The following is a 15041-nucleotide window of genomic DNA, read 5'->3' as shown; positions in this document are numbered from 1 at the left end:
AGGTCTGAAGGAGTGTTGGAGGGAATTGATATAATGAATCCTGCAGAGCTGTCCATAAATCAGTAAGAACACGAGGGGGTGGAGATCTTTTCTGAACAGCATGTTGCCAGACATCACAAATATTTTCAGTAATGTTCATGTCTGGAGAGTTTGGTGGCCATCGGAAGTGTTTAAATTCAGAAGAGTGTTCCTGGAGCCACTCAGTAGCAATTCTAGACGTGTCAGGTGTCGCATTGTCCTACAGGAATTGCCCAAGTCCGTCGGAATGCACAAGGGACATGATTGGATACAGGTGATGAGACGGGATGCTTACGTATGTATCACCTGTCAGAGTCGTATCTAACCGTATCATAAGTGGCGTTTCACACGCCTCACACCATTACAGAGCCTCCTGGTGACATGTAGGGCCCATGGGTCCATGGATTCATGAGGTAGCCTCCATACCCGTGCACGTCCACACACCCGATACAATCTGAAACGATACTCATCCGACCAGGCAACATGTTTCCAGTCACCAACAGTCAAGTGTCGGTGCTTACGGGCTCAAGCGAAGCGTAAAGCTTTGGAGCACAGCACAGTATGGCAGTGAAACATGGACTGTGGGAAAACCGGAACAGAAGAGAATCGAAGCATTTGAGACGTGGTACGTCGGCTCCCATATCGATGATGTTTAGTTGAATAGTTCACACGCTGACACTTGTTGATGGCCCAGGACTGAAATCTGCAGCAATTTGAGGAAGTGTTGTACTTATGCCACATTGAACGATTCACTTCCGTCGTCGTTGGTCCTGTTCTTGCCCCAGCGATGTCGGAGATTTGATGTTTTACCGTATTCCTGATATTCACGGTATATTCGTGAAATGGGTCGAACGGGAAAATCCCCACTTCATCGCTACCTCGGAGTTGCTGTGTCTCATCGCTCGTACGCCGACTATAACACCACGTTCGAACTCACTTAAATTTTGATAACCTGACATTGCAGCAGCAGTAACCGATCTAACAACTGCGCCAGACACTTGTTATCTTCTATAGGCGCTGCCGACCGCAGCGCCGTATTTTGCCTGTTTCCATATCTCTTTATTTGAATATGCATGCCTATATCAGTTTCTTTGGCGCTTCAGTGTGCTTCGACACATTTACGTGCATACTTTGACAGTTATCAAAAACAAATAAGTATGCATAATACAGTGTAAGTTTAACACAAAATCGTCTCCCATCCAAAGTAAGTTCACTTTACACTATTTAATATAAATATGCACAACATTGTTAGGCTACGCTTACAGTATACCAAAAATGCGGTGTTTGATTTGAATTTCGTATAGTAAAATAAATTTTTGTGAGGTGCTTTCACCATCGACTAATTTCCAGGGCGAGTCAGCCTGTATAGCCGTGAAGTGCACATTATACACAGACAGCGGGTCATAAAACTTTTATTGGTGACCACAGACCCCTTGCGATGACCCCACAACCTTTGCTACGTGTTAACTACGCCAGTTAAAACTACATTTACACCTAAGACTGGATATTACGAGTGGATATTTTACCTGCATAATTACAGTAAATTTGAACCTCCGCGTCTCAGTAACGGGTAATCACATTCGTAAAAGTTTTCTAGCTTCCTCGGTAATATCATCTTAAGAACATATGTTAAACATTTCGACGGTTTGTCATGATTAGAAATTATAAAAGCGTCCATCCACACAACTGATGTTTTTATACCTAAAATTATGTTTTTTCGGAGGCTTCTCAGGAACCATCGATGATCAAATGGTGCTTTTATAGTCCCTCGAAGATCCATTGTAGATCACACCTAATGCAAAATAAGCAATCGATTCGCTAAATTTGCATGGGCTGGAGGAAGTGTATAATGTTTAAATTTTGATCCTGTACTATGGGATAAATGTAGTGTGCTCGTTGTTCCAATAGGAATACAACTCGTCGCTAGGGAAAGGGCTATCCAAAATACTTCACCTCTAATCTCTGTGGTCGATGGACTCCGAGGTATGACCCCTTGAGAAACGCTCTTTCGCGCGGCTTTTTGGACTATATTGGTACCGTGCATTGTCGTACGTGAACAGATTTAGTGAACCACTTTTCGGTTTAGAAGGCACTCCACAAACAATAACTGCTGATCGTTGTCAAGGAAGATCCACTACTGGTGAACAAGTTTTGAAAAAGATATTAAACATCGAGAGTGAGACGAAAAAGATACAGTAAACGTAATGTTTGACAGAAAATATTTAAGTTAAAAGCTGAACAGATATTACACGTGAAGGGAAGATACCAAAAAACATTAAGAGTAAATACTGAAAAAATGTATGAATGTGTGAGGATTTGGTGGAAGAGACAAACCACATTTTTATGCTTTTCGCTCCCAACAAAAGCGAAAAGTTTGATTGACTATAACGAGGAAGAAATTAAAATTAAAAGCAGCGCATAATTTGAAATTACATGTTGTAGTCGTAAATGGAAATCATCATGATTAGAATGATTGAAACTGTTTACTTCACTTGTGTATTGAACAGTTTCAAAAACAACTGATTTCAGCGGACTTCCTCATGTTGTAAATAACTGCATCTGTATCTATAACAAAGCATATTTCTAAGAGCCATGCGTTGCTGACAACCATGCCTTCCACATGTACAATGTGTCAAGTATGCAACTATGTCTATTTATGATTTACAGTGATTCTTCAGTTGTTGAAACTGATAGTTTTCTTAAACTGTTCATCCATATTCTATGTGAAATAAATATTTTGAAATGATGTAAATTCTCAATCACTTCTCTAGATGTTACTTTCAACCCGTCTTGATTGCAAAATTTTTATTCATAGGACCGGTTTCTGTTCATATAGAACCATCTTCAGATATGATATTTAGGTTACAGGAGTAACCCGTCTAATTGTGAAGCAGCGTGTGAAAGTTGCTGGATTTGGACGGGCTACTCCTGTAACCGAAATATCAGATCTGAAGATGGTTCTAGATGAACAGAAACCGGTCATATGAATAAAAATTTTGCAATCAAGACGGATTATAAGTAACATTGTAAAATCACTGATTGCTGCTATCCTGTCAGACATTATGTCTGTTTTTGCAAAACTTCTCTAGATAAGAGCAATTGTGTTTAATCACAGCAGACGCTAAACAGTGATCTTCTTGTCATAGGTATTCTCTTACTTATTTAACATGTCACAATCGTCGTAGCGACCGCTTGTGATAACAACATAATTTTATAAAGTAAAGAGTATCTCGGAAACTGAATTGGAAATTTATGTAAGAGAACAAATTCTCCCCAAATTCTCGGAACCTAATAAAAATTTCAATTAAAGCTATTACTCTATAGAAATTGCTTAAAACTGAAAGAGTATTTTTTGCTTGTTTCCCTTCAAGCATTATGTAATTTTCGAAATTGTGGCCGACGTTAACGATTTCACATAAAATGCAACAACTGATTTTCTAAATTCTGCCACGCACTTTTTCAGAATATAGATGTAGAGGTAGGTGTAGGACGTGGTGTAAAGCATAGTTTGAATAATACTAAAATTATTTAATATATCATTTCTAATGTTATACTCTAGACTCTATGACTTTTTTCATAACGAGACAGTGTTCGGCTTTCACTGCAATCTCTCTGCTGGCCAGTTTCCTCCGAGCATCTCATCCCTACGTCTAAGGCATTTGGCTGGTCATTTGAATATTTAGTTGCTGGAATGAGTTTCTGGATCAACAGAGTTGTACTAGGCTAAATAAAACACAGATATCTATAAAGCCTAACTGTGTAACAGTTTTGTTCTACTTCGTCGACCCTGTTCTGTTCATAGAGACTCGGTAAGCCTGGTGCCACAAACAAACGCTTTTACGTAGCATTACTTTTGATTATCCACACAGGAAGCTGGTCGATTTTCTGTATTAAACAGGTCGATATTTATTTATGTTAAGTGCTTTAGTTGAATACCTACATTAAAAACGTAAAACGGCTGGTTCTCTTTTGATTTCTTCGCTGTCAAGACTTCTGATTGACCTACAACTAATCCGCACAACGTCACACACTAGACCAGAAAAACCGAATGAGCAGTTGCAAAAGTTTCATGGCATTAAATTCCTTACAACCATTGACCTGAGAGCTGTGTACTGGCGGGCGAGTCTGTCAGAAGAGTCTAGCAAACGCACAGCCTTCATAGTTGCTGGAAGGATTATTAGTCGCGTGTAAAACTATACGTACGGAATGTAAGTTCTGGCATATTTATAACTTCATTAGACACTGTATAGGGCCGTGACTTACTGGACGAAGTAACTTCGCATCTAGATGGTTTATTGATAGCTACCCCTACTTGGGAAGAAAGTATTGATTTATTAGAGAGAACAATGCAAATGCTTTCAAGTGCAGGAGTTACTGCTAATCTACAGAAGTAAAAGTTTGACAGAGACAAGATGAAATTTGTAGGCCATGCCATTTCTTCCACAGGTATTGCACCAAATCCATATCAGTGTCATAAAGAATTTTCCATGGCCCGAAACTAAAAAAACAGCTTACGGCTTTCTAAGGATTATGTTCATTTTTTTAGGCGTTTCACGCCTGATCGACTTCTGAACTTTATAGCACTGTTAAGCCTACTAAAGAAACACGCGCCAAGAAACTGCTTAAAATATTGTCAGAAGGAGGTTGATGCAATCTACATGCTTTAGTGAACTCTGAACCTTTATATGGTCCCGACATGTCGAAGGGTTTCTGTGTTGTTATTGGTGCCTCATTTATAGTTGAGCGAAATTAATAACCGGTGTAACAAACATTTATGGTTTAAGGTGTAACGAATACTCCGCACAGTTTGCGTTTCACACTTTGTTGAAACTACATTTGGAAGTAGTTATTATTTGTGATTTAAAAAATGGATGACCTATATTTTTCGCACAGTTTTTCTCAGTGGGTGGTCTCCGCATGTATTTCGCTGCCCTCAAGTGCAAAACCTCTGGAAGAGACGGTTCATGGTCGGACGCTGATGTAACCTCACACCTGTCTCGACCGGTCTGTTTGCTCACGCCTATGAATAAAACACTTGTTGTATGGAAAAACACTACACTGGAGATACCACGTATTATATCGTACCCAATCTGCATAGTGAATGACAAAGGTGACGTTGTTTTGTAACTAACATTTCTGGCAGATGTTACGATTACAGCGCTCATTAGAAAGGATACTTTCAAGCCTACTACATAAGAGTGAGTGAAAAGATGCTGATTGCTGTAGAAGACGAAAATTTTGTTACAACATTTGGTAAATCAACAACAAACGATGAACAGATTTCATATGAAATTCATTGGCATCTTAATATGTCCTGTGAAGTAACGTCATATGAGGGACTCAGTTTCCCGAAAAGACAACAAATGTGGTGTCATTGCTTAGACTGATCAGTTCGTACTTCCTTTCTATGCAAAAAAAGCGAAAATGAGCAATTCAGTCCTAGCAGTAGAGCTAAAATGAGCCACCAAAATAATTAGGTTGCTTCAAATCGAGCAATCAAAATGGCGGAATTTATTTCAGCGTGTGATGGGTATCATATTTCATCAGCGTATTGAAACTTTATGTTGTGAAATTCCTTATAACTCAGATGTTTTTCCAAAAGTTAATGGTTTCTGGAAACTCGTGTGAACCACTTTTCATCAGATGCTGGCACATTCCCTGAAGCAACAGCGCTCTCTTGGGAACGGAGCTGTTCGAGAACTGCAGTGGTCTTTTTACTTATTAAAGAGAATTTTAAAATTTTGGCCCAATATATTCAACTCTGTGTCTGTTTTAACACCACCTTTGGTCCAAAATAGTTTGTACGCTATTCGTCTTCTTAGTACCTACTCACTTTACTTAGGACAAGTGCGATGCAGCAGTCAGACCGTCGCAAGTTTATATTTTCATTTACATTACTGCCTGCGTCCTTGCCTAAAAAATCAGTTTTTTTATCGAGTTTCTTTCATAGAACACAGTTATTTAAATAAGTAGAAGAACAGCAACGAGAAAAGTTTTCCAGGAATTTAACGAACATGGTTTCAAAACGAAACGAAAAAATAATGCCCAGCTGCTCTGTAATATATCCATACATTGTAATTCTTACATGTGACACTCCAAAATACCTAGGAATAATACTCGAAAGATCTCTAACTGTTGTGGATTGGCAAGACAGCCAATCAACTATGAGGAAGCCGAAAGGCACGCATTTAAGCTCACGCAGGCTGGCGTGAGGTCTGGAACAGTTAAAGGAATTGAGACTAACAAAAAAAGGTACGTAGCTTCTGGAATATTTAACTTTAATCCATAATTGGTGAACATCGCTCTAGACGGTACATGTTTTACAGAATCAGTAGTGACTGGTAATGGCGCCTTGCTAGGTCGTAGCAAATGACGTAGCTGAAGGCTATGCTAATTATCGTCTCGGCAAATGAGAGCGTAATTTGTCAGTGAACCATCGCTAGCAAAGTCGGCTGTCCAACTGGGCGAGTGCTAGGAAGTGTCTCTAGACCTGCCGTGTGGCGGCGCTCGGTCTGCAATCACTGATAGTGGCGACACGCGGGTCCGACGTATACTAACGGACCGCGGCCGATTTAAAGGCTACCACCTAGCAAGTGTGGTGTCTGGCGGTGACACTCACTGATAGTGGCGACACGCGGGTCCGACGTATACTAACGGACCGCAGCCGATTTAAAGGCTACCACCTAGCAAGTGTGGTCTCTGGCGGTGACACCACATTCCTCCCCCGCAAATCGGCGGACGGTTGTGGCATAAGGCTTCCACCCGCCGTGGGGAGGACCGCCTGTTGACGTATGCGACGAGGTGGGGAGCCTAACAACAGGCGAGGCTGTGCCATCCGCACCCTGCCATTCGGACCGAGGGGAGCTAGGAAACGCCTGAAAACCAGCTCCAGGGTGCACGCCAACATGCGGTGTATCCGCCCGTAGAGAGACAGGAGGGGCCTAAGGGTCGACCTCCATCGGGCCGGGGCACCCGACGGGCGAAGACGACATATGGTCCGGAGCGGGCAAGAGTTCCATGTCGGAGGACAACTGGTCATGGGAAGCGATCGGCGGCGCGTGACCCAGGGAGGCACCCGGCGGTTGCAGCGACGGGTCCACTGCGGGCGTCGCCGGCGGGAGAACAGGCGGCGGCGGCGGCGGCGGCGGCGGCGCGTCGCCATAGGGCAAAATGGAAGGCATCATCGGTAACACCTGGGGCTGAGGCGAGCCAGTAGATGGGTCCCCAGGGCGCTGACCGGACGGCACCGTCGCTGAAAGCAGACGGGGAGAGCAGATCCCGTGCGACGACAGAGGCGCAGCTGATTGAGATGCCGACGCACCTCACCAGAGGCCCCCTAAACCAGATACACAGCGCGGCCGAGGCAGCGAAGAATGCGCCCTGCGAGCCAACGCCGTGAACCTCGATAGTTGCGGTAGTAGACAACGTCGCCTGGGGCAAAAGCAGGTGTCTGCCGCGGCACAGGAACCTGATGCGGCGGATGTAGCGAAGACATCAAGGTTCGATGAGGGCGACCGTGAAGCAACTCAGCCGGCGAGCGACCATCACGCGGCTGAGAGCGATACGAGGACAAAAAGAGCAATAACGCGTCCTCCCGAGTATGAGACTCTTTCAACTTCAACATCTGTGACTTGAAAGTCCTGACCAAACGTTCAGCGGCACCGTGTGACTGTGGCGGAAACGGCGCGGATGTCAGATATTGAATACCATTGGCCTTGCAGAATGACTGAAATTCTGCGGACATGAATTGTGGGCCATTGTCGGAAACAATAGTCTGTGGAAGACCTTCAATGCAAAAGATAGCGGATAACGCTTGGATGACGGCAGATGACGTCGTGGAAGACATCCGGACAACAAAAGGAAAATTACTGAATGAATCGACCAGAACCAACCACCGAGCATTCCACTCCACCCAGTGCTACTCTCTCTAACAGTGACTGTTCGTCCCACAAATAGTGTGCGTCGACATCGCAGGAAATCCCATCCTCGTCGCCACTTGTTGTGGATTGGCAAGACAGTCAATCCACTATGAGGAAGCCAAAAGGCATGCGTTTAAGCTCACGCAGGCTGGCGTGAGGTCTGGAACAGTTAAAGGAATTGAGACTAGCAAAAAACGTACGTATCTTCTGGAATATTTAACTTTAATTCATAATTGGTGAACATCTCTCTTGACGGTACATGTTTTACAGCATCAATAGTAACTGGTAACGGCGCCTTGCTAGGTCGTAGCAAATGACATAGCTGAAGGCTATGCTAACTATCGTCTTGACAAATGAGAGCGTAATTTGTCAGTGAACCATCGCTAGCAAAGTCGGCTGTCCAACTGGGTGAGTGCTAGGAAGTGTCTTTAGACCTGCCGTGTGGCAGCGCTCGGTCTGCAATCACTGATAGTGGCGACACGCGGGTCCGACGTATACTAATGGACCGCGGCAGATTTAAAGGCTACCACCTAGCAAGTGTGGTGTCTGGCGGTGACACCACACTAACGTTCAAAAAACATTGCATAATTTTCAAATCAGAAGTCTCCACCAGGAACAACCTACAGTGAAAACTGGCCGGGTCATGATGGGGCAGGATTACACAACCTCCTGTTCGAAGAAACAGCAACAAACAGGGAAAAAAACGAAGCTGGAGCAGGAAAAAACCCATCCCATGCTTGGGCAACAACCCTAACCACAACGAATAAGGTCAAGGAAAACTTCCCTCAGAACATCGTAGAAACTAACAACCATTGATGAAGAAGACAAGCAGCAACTATGGACGGCTGAGACGTCCCAACCACCTGGTTGAAAATTTTTTTCATTATCTTTACCCCCTGGTTACGATGAGAATTGGCCAGCCTGGGAGTTCTTCAATAGACTGAGTCAGATGTGAGCAGATCACGGGATAACCTGGCAAAATGGGGATACACTGAAGGAAACAAAAGCCATTGTGACTGTGCAGAAGAACAGACTGTTCAATTTATGCTTCAGTGTCGACTGTGTCCAGCCACCTGGTCAGAAGATGACCTTCACCAGGCAATGTAAAATGCAATGGAAGTTGCCAAATTTTGGTCAAAGATTATATAAACTGGGTTGATCTGTCAATAATTGTATAAACTGTGTTTTATGTATGTTTCTGACACGAGACTAATAATAATAATTATTATAATAATAATAATTCTTATTTGGAGATACGCTGTCCCCGGTACTCTTCAACTGTGTTCTGGATAAAGTCATAGCAGAATGGAGAAAACTCACGCAAAAGCATGGAGTTGAGAAAGTCCAAATTGGAGGGAAGTGCTACAAAGCCATTGAAACCAACTGTTTTGCCTTCGCTGACGATCTCGCCTGTTTAGCTTACACACAAAAAGACACAATAAAACAAATAGAATTACTTACAGAAACTGCTGAAAAAGCAGGCTTGCAAATTTCATTTGAAAAGACAGAAATCATTACAAATATCAAAAATCCACCAAAGAAAATAACTACGAAATACGGGAAAATACAGGTATCTAAACATTTTAAATATCTTGGTGAACTAATTCAGCCTGTGGCAAAAGGTCATCCAGCCTGCAGGGCTAGAATACAAAAACTAGAGACAGCAACTCACTACTGCAGACAAATGCATTCAGAAAAATGTATATCCAAGAACATTAAACTCAGACACTACCAGACTGTCATTAGACCGCAGATACTATATGCATCAGAAACACTGGCAAATTTTACATACGCAGAACAGATAGAAAGTCGTGAAAGAAGAATTGTGAGGACAATTCTTAGACACAGGAAAATAACAGATGATCAAAGCAAGCCTGTATACAGACTAAAAAGCAACAAAGAAGTGTATACGAAGTGCAGCAAAATTACAGACGAAATTAGAAAAAGAAGATGCTCCTTTTATGCTCACATGATGAGGATGAACCCGAATAGGCTTACAAAACAAACATTTTCGTACATCGCAAATCTAAAAAATAAAAATTTATGGTTTATCAACACAGAAAGAGATCTAAAAGAAATGGACATAGATCAGGAAACAATATTTAATAGAAACCTTTTTAGAAAAAAACTGAATTCATTCACGGGTTTCGGTGTGAAAATTAAGAAGACTTGTGGAACTAAATGGTCTGAAGAGAGAAAAGCCGCCTTCAGCGCAAGAATGAAAGAAGTGTGGACTGAGAGAAAGAAGACTTCCCAGAAGCGCAAGAAATAACTGTTTTCACGGTCTTTAACGGCCAAATTTGTATAATAATAAATAATAATTCTTATTTGCAGCGATAAATTAGTAATGTAGATGTTGTAACTGCGAATTGCGCTGTTCGCGTAGGAGCCGCAAAGTAAGTAATTTTTTGCCTATTTTTTCTTCGCTTTCTTCTGTGGCCTTCTATCCACAGTCTAGAGTTACCGGGACAGCGGACCATTGATTTAAAAGTAGTTTAACAACGGTATCATTATACTATGTATTTCGGTACAAATCACTCCATTCCTTTGATGAAAATCCGAGGTCTGGAAAGCAAACTACAGTAACCGACATGGATTTTTAGTGGGCCCGGACAACCACACACAGCAAAACATACCTATAGATTGATGGGATGAAGAGAGTCAGTCAGTCGGTTTGAAACTGGAATTCGAAACTGTAAGTACCGGAGACACAAAAGGGATTGGCAGAGGTGAATGAGACGTTGAGTTTCAGAAATATGGTAGGTTCGAAAGGTATCGAGTAGCCATTAGGTTCACTTTGCTCCGTGAACAATGTACTGTCGGCCGTGCACATTATTTTTGGAAATGGGCACATTACATTTGGAAATGGGAAGAAATCAGAACCGCAAAATCGGCTTGTAAAGCATGGGAAGTATTATTGCTTGTCCACTGTTTGCAGTTGAAATAAAGGTGGCGGGAGATCCACATGACGTGTCGGACCCATGTGTTATTGAAGGTTTGTTTCTGGCCCTGTGTTACGTCTCGCTGCTGACAGTCAAAAAGCTCACGACGTCTCATTCTTAAGTTGACTTACTTTGGCACCTCGCCTGTTGTCGATTGGTAGTTGGTGATCCGCCTTTGGAATAAATAATCGTCTGATCAATGAGCCACATTCGTCATTAATTAACCTGATCCAGGCTCTACACACATAATACTGACTTCCTGGTGATGTCCTTGCGTTTTTAGTAGGTAAAGCGTCTGTAATGTGAACCTTCACACGGTTAGCCGATAGTAAAGAGTACATTTTAAAACCATTATTTGGTGAAATTAAGTCAATTCTCCCTTTCCTAGCGTTTATTCTGCTGAATGGGACCAGCTACTTTCATGATTTGGCATATTCATTTAGAAAATTCTTTGAGTCTGCAGTCAACCTAAATTAGAGTGTGATGATGATGATAATGGTGTCGACAGTGGTCGTCACAATGGTGATGATAATACAGGCAGGCACGTATGTTTAATAGGATGTTAACTTAAAGACTAAATCATGATGCCGCCCAGGGTATCTCGACAACGGCCCCGAATACCTTGACGTTTGTATAACGACCGGATAATTTTGACTTTCAGTAAGGCGCTTAAGTACTTCACAGTGACCTGAGTACAGGTACTGTAATCTAGTATTGAAAAATAAAACATTACAGTGAGCGGCAGAAAGATGAACTAGTTTTTAAAAAATATTTCAGTTTAAGTTAATGGTTAGATATTCTTCCTCTCGTCAGTCGTCAGTTAAAGGAAAGGAGAGGAGGAATTTGTGCCATTTGTTTGTGAATCATGTAAATTCCGATTTTTTAAGATAGTATGTGCTCTAACGCAGAGGATGGAGATCCGTCCGTATTTGTCTAACGGAGAGAGTAAACCCGTCAGAAACTGCGTTCCGATTAAGATTTATTCCAGACATGTTATCGTTGATGCGCTAAATAAGCCATAGAATGAGGTCGAGATGGCGTTAGTTAAAAACTATAATAACATACACTGAAGAGCCAAAGAAACTGGTACACCTGCCTATGGGGCAGGGCCCCCGCTAGCATGCAGAAGTACCGCAACACGGCGTGGCGTGGATTCAACTAATGTCTGGAGTATTGCAGGAGGGAATTGACACCATGAATCCTGCAGGGTTGTCCATAAATCCGTTAGAGACCGAGGGGGTGAGTCTTCTTCTGATGAATACGTTGCAATCTATCCCAGATATGCACAATAATGTTCATGTGTGGGGAGTATGGTGGCCAGCGGAAGTGTTTAAACTGAGAAAAGTGTTCCTGGATCCACTATGTCACAATTCTGGACGTGTAGGCTGTTCCATTGTCCTGCTGGAGCTGCCTAAGTCGGTCGGAATGCACAATGGACATGAATGGATGCAGGCGACCAGATAGGATGCTTACGTACGTATCACCTGTCAGAGTCGTATCTAAACGTATCATGGGTGGCATATCTCTCCAACTGCAAACCATTACAGAGCCTCCACCAGCTTGAACAGTCCCCTGCTGACATGCAGGGCCCATGGATTTATGAGGTTGTCTCCATACGCGTACACGTCCACCCGCTCGATACAATTTGAAACGAGACTCGTCCGATCAGCAACATGTTTCCAGTCATCAATAGTGCACTATCGGTGTAGCCATAATTATACACACACCAAAAATGTTTTGCGTCATCTCGGTTTCAGAGTTCCGGAACCTGTACAGAAAATAGGAATAGAGATAAACGTAAACATCATTTTCGCCCTTTTTGTTGCTGATGAAAACTACACGTTGTACCACCATACAGCAAGATCCTTCAGAGGTGGAGGTCCAGATTGTTGTACACACCGGTACCTCTATTACCCAGCAGCACGTCCTCTTGCACTGGTGCATGCCTGTATTCGTCGTGGCATACTGTCCACAAATTCATCAAGGCACTGTTGGTCCAGATTGTACCATTTCTCAAGGGCGATTCGGCGTAGATCCCTCAGAGTGGTTGGTGGGACACAAGTCGTCCATAAAACAGCCCTTTTCGATCTATCCCAGGCATGTTCGATAGGGTCCATGTCTGGAGAACATGATGGCCACTCTTGTCGAGCGATGTCGTTATCCTGAAGTAAGTTATTCACACGATGTGCACGATGGGTGGGCGAATTATCGTCCATAAAGATGAATGCCTCTACAATTTGCTGCCGATATTGATGCACTATCGGTCGGAGGATGGCATTCTCGTATCGTACAGCGGTTACGGCGCCTTCCATGACCACCAGCGCCGTACGTCAGCCCCACATAATGTCACCTCAAAACAGCAGAGAGCCTCCACCTTGCTGCACTCGCTGGACAGTGTGTCTAAGGCGTTCAGCCTGACCGCGTTGCCTCCAAACACGTCTCCGACGATTGTCCGGTTGAAGGCAAATGCGACACCCATCGGTGAAGAGAACGCGATGACAATCCTGAGCAGTCCATTCGGCATGTTATTGGGCCCATCTGTACCGCGCTACATGGTGTCGTGGTTGCAAAGATGGACCTCGTCCTGGACGTCGGGAGTGAAGTTGCCCATCATGCAGCCTATTGCGCACAATTTGAGTCGTAACACGACGTCCTGTGGTTTAACGAAAAGCATTATTCAATATGGTGGCGCTGCCGTGAGAGTTCCTCCGAACCATAATCCGTAAGTAGCGGTCACCTACTGCAAAACGTTTTTGGTGTGTGCGTATATATAGGCGCTGCCGACCGCGGTGCCGTATTCTGCCTGTTCACATGTCTCTGTATTTGAATCCGCACGCCGCTACCAGTTTCTTTGGCGCTTCAGTGTAGTTGCCTTGTCTGACATCTCACTCCGGCATCGGATCGCGTCCCTACGTCATGGCAAAATGTGCTCAGTCACAAACACGTCTTTGTTTTCTAATTTATTCATTTCAGTAAATGGTACTCCCTTGCTGTATACCTTAATCAAGACCCCGTTAATACAAATAACAGATTTACTAAGCATTTATAATAGATGCTAGAGAATCCAGTGACGACCAGTTCTTCATCAGAGAAAATATACAAGCTTTCTCCTTCTTTTCTCAACAAGTGACCGTAAACTGGCCTTCGAAACCCTCCAACTGATGCGCTCAATGCTAGAGCCACTATATCATTGGAATTTCTCTTAGACGTATATTAGCGCACAACATGTCAATTGTTTACCTATGTCTGACAGATACAGAAAATCCGTCCTCATAAACGATCGAATTAATTATTGAAGTCACGGCCATAGGGACAGTAGAGACAGGTCACAAGGACCTGCACACAAAGCCGCGGAGTAGGAGGGGGCTAGCTCAGCAACAGCAACGTCATCCACGGTTTTCTTCAGGACAATTTCTTTGTAAAAACTCTACCAGTTAAGCAAATTTCTTCCTGTATGAAATACTCGAATGAAAAGATGATTACACAGTAAACAATTTGTTGTTAAGAAAAATATGCCTCAACACTCGGAGGTTAAGAAAAATACGTCTCAACACTCAATAATAAATTTTAGATGTAAGAAAATGTTCGCCTATTGCTTACTAAACTGTCAATAACAGTTTATCTTTTCAAAACAATTTGAATACCGTTATATTTTGAATTTTGAAAAAATTCGCGCCTGGCTCTTACCAAACTCTATTAATAAGCTTCCGGTTAAAAAGTTATAATTAAGGAACATGCGTCGCCCAGTTCACTAAACCTTTAACTGATAGCAATTTAGGTTACAAGATATTCAAAATCAAATGCGCCGCGGCGCTCAACATATATTTAATTAAATATCAACAGGTCAGTGTGAAGTAAGTTACGAAGTTATCAGAATAAAGTCAGATGTGTTTCAGAAAGTAAGACACATACAGTAAAGGTATCACTATTTTACTGCTCCGGCCTCAAATCGTCAGCAGACCAACATTAGGTGGCTCAGCCTTTTCTAACACCGTCATGCTGGTCGGTCGGTCAATAGCAAAGAGAGCGGCGCCAGGCCAGTGGCCGACCAGGACAGTGGAAACTTGCTCTAAGCTGTCGCCCGTGAACTGGGGAGACGACACAGGCCCACGAATGAACTGAACTACAACAGACCAAAATTCTAAATCTAAAAACTGCTAAA

Source organism: Schistocerca piceifrons, chromosome 3, assembly GCF_021461385.2.
Source record: "Schistocerca piceifrons isolate TAMUIC-IGC-003096 chromosome 3, iqSchPice1.1, whole genome shotgun sequence".
NCBI lineage: Eukaryota > Metazoa > Arthropoda > Insecta > Orthoptera > Acrididae > Schistocerca > Schistocerca piceifrons.
This window is presented reverse-complemented; position numbering follows the sequence as displayed.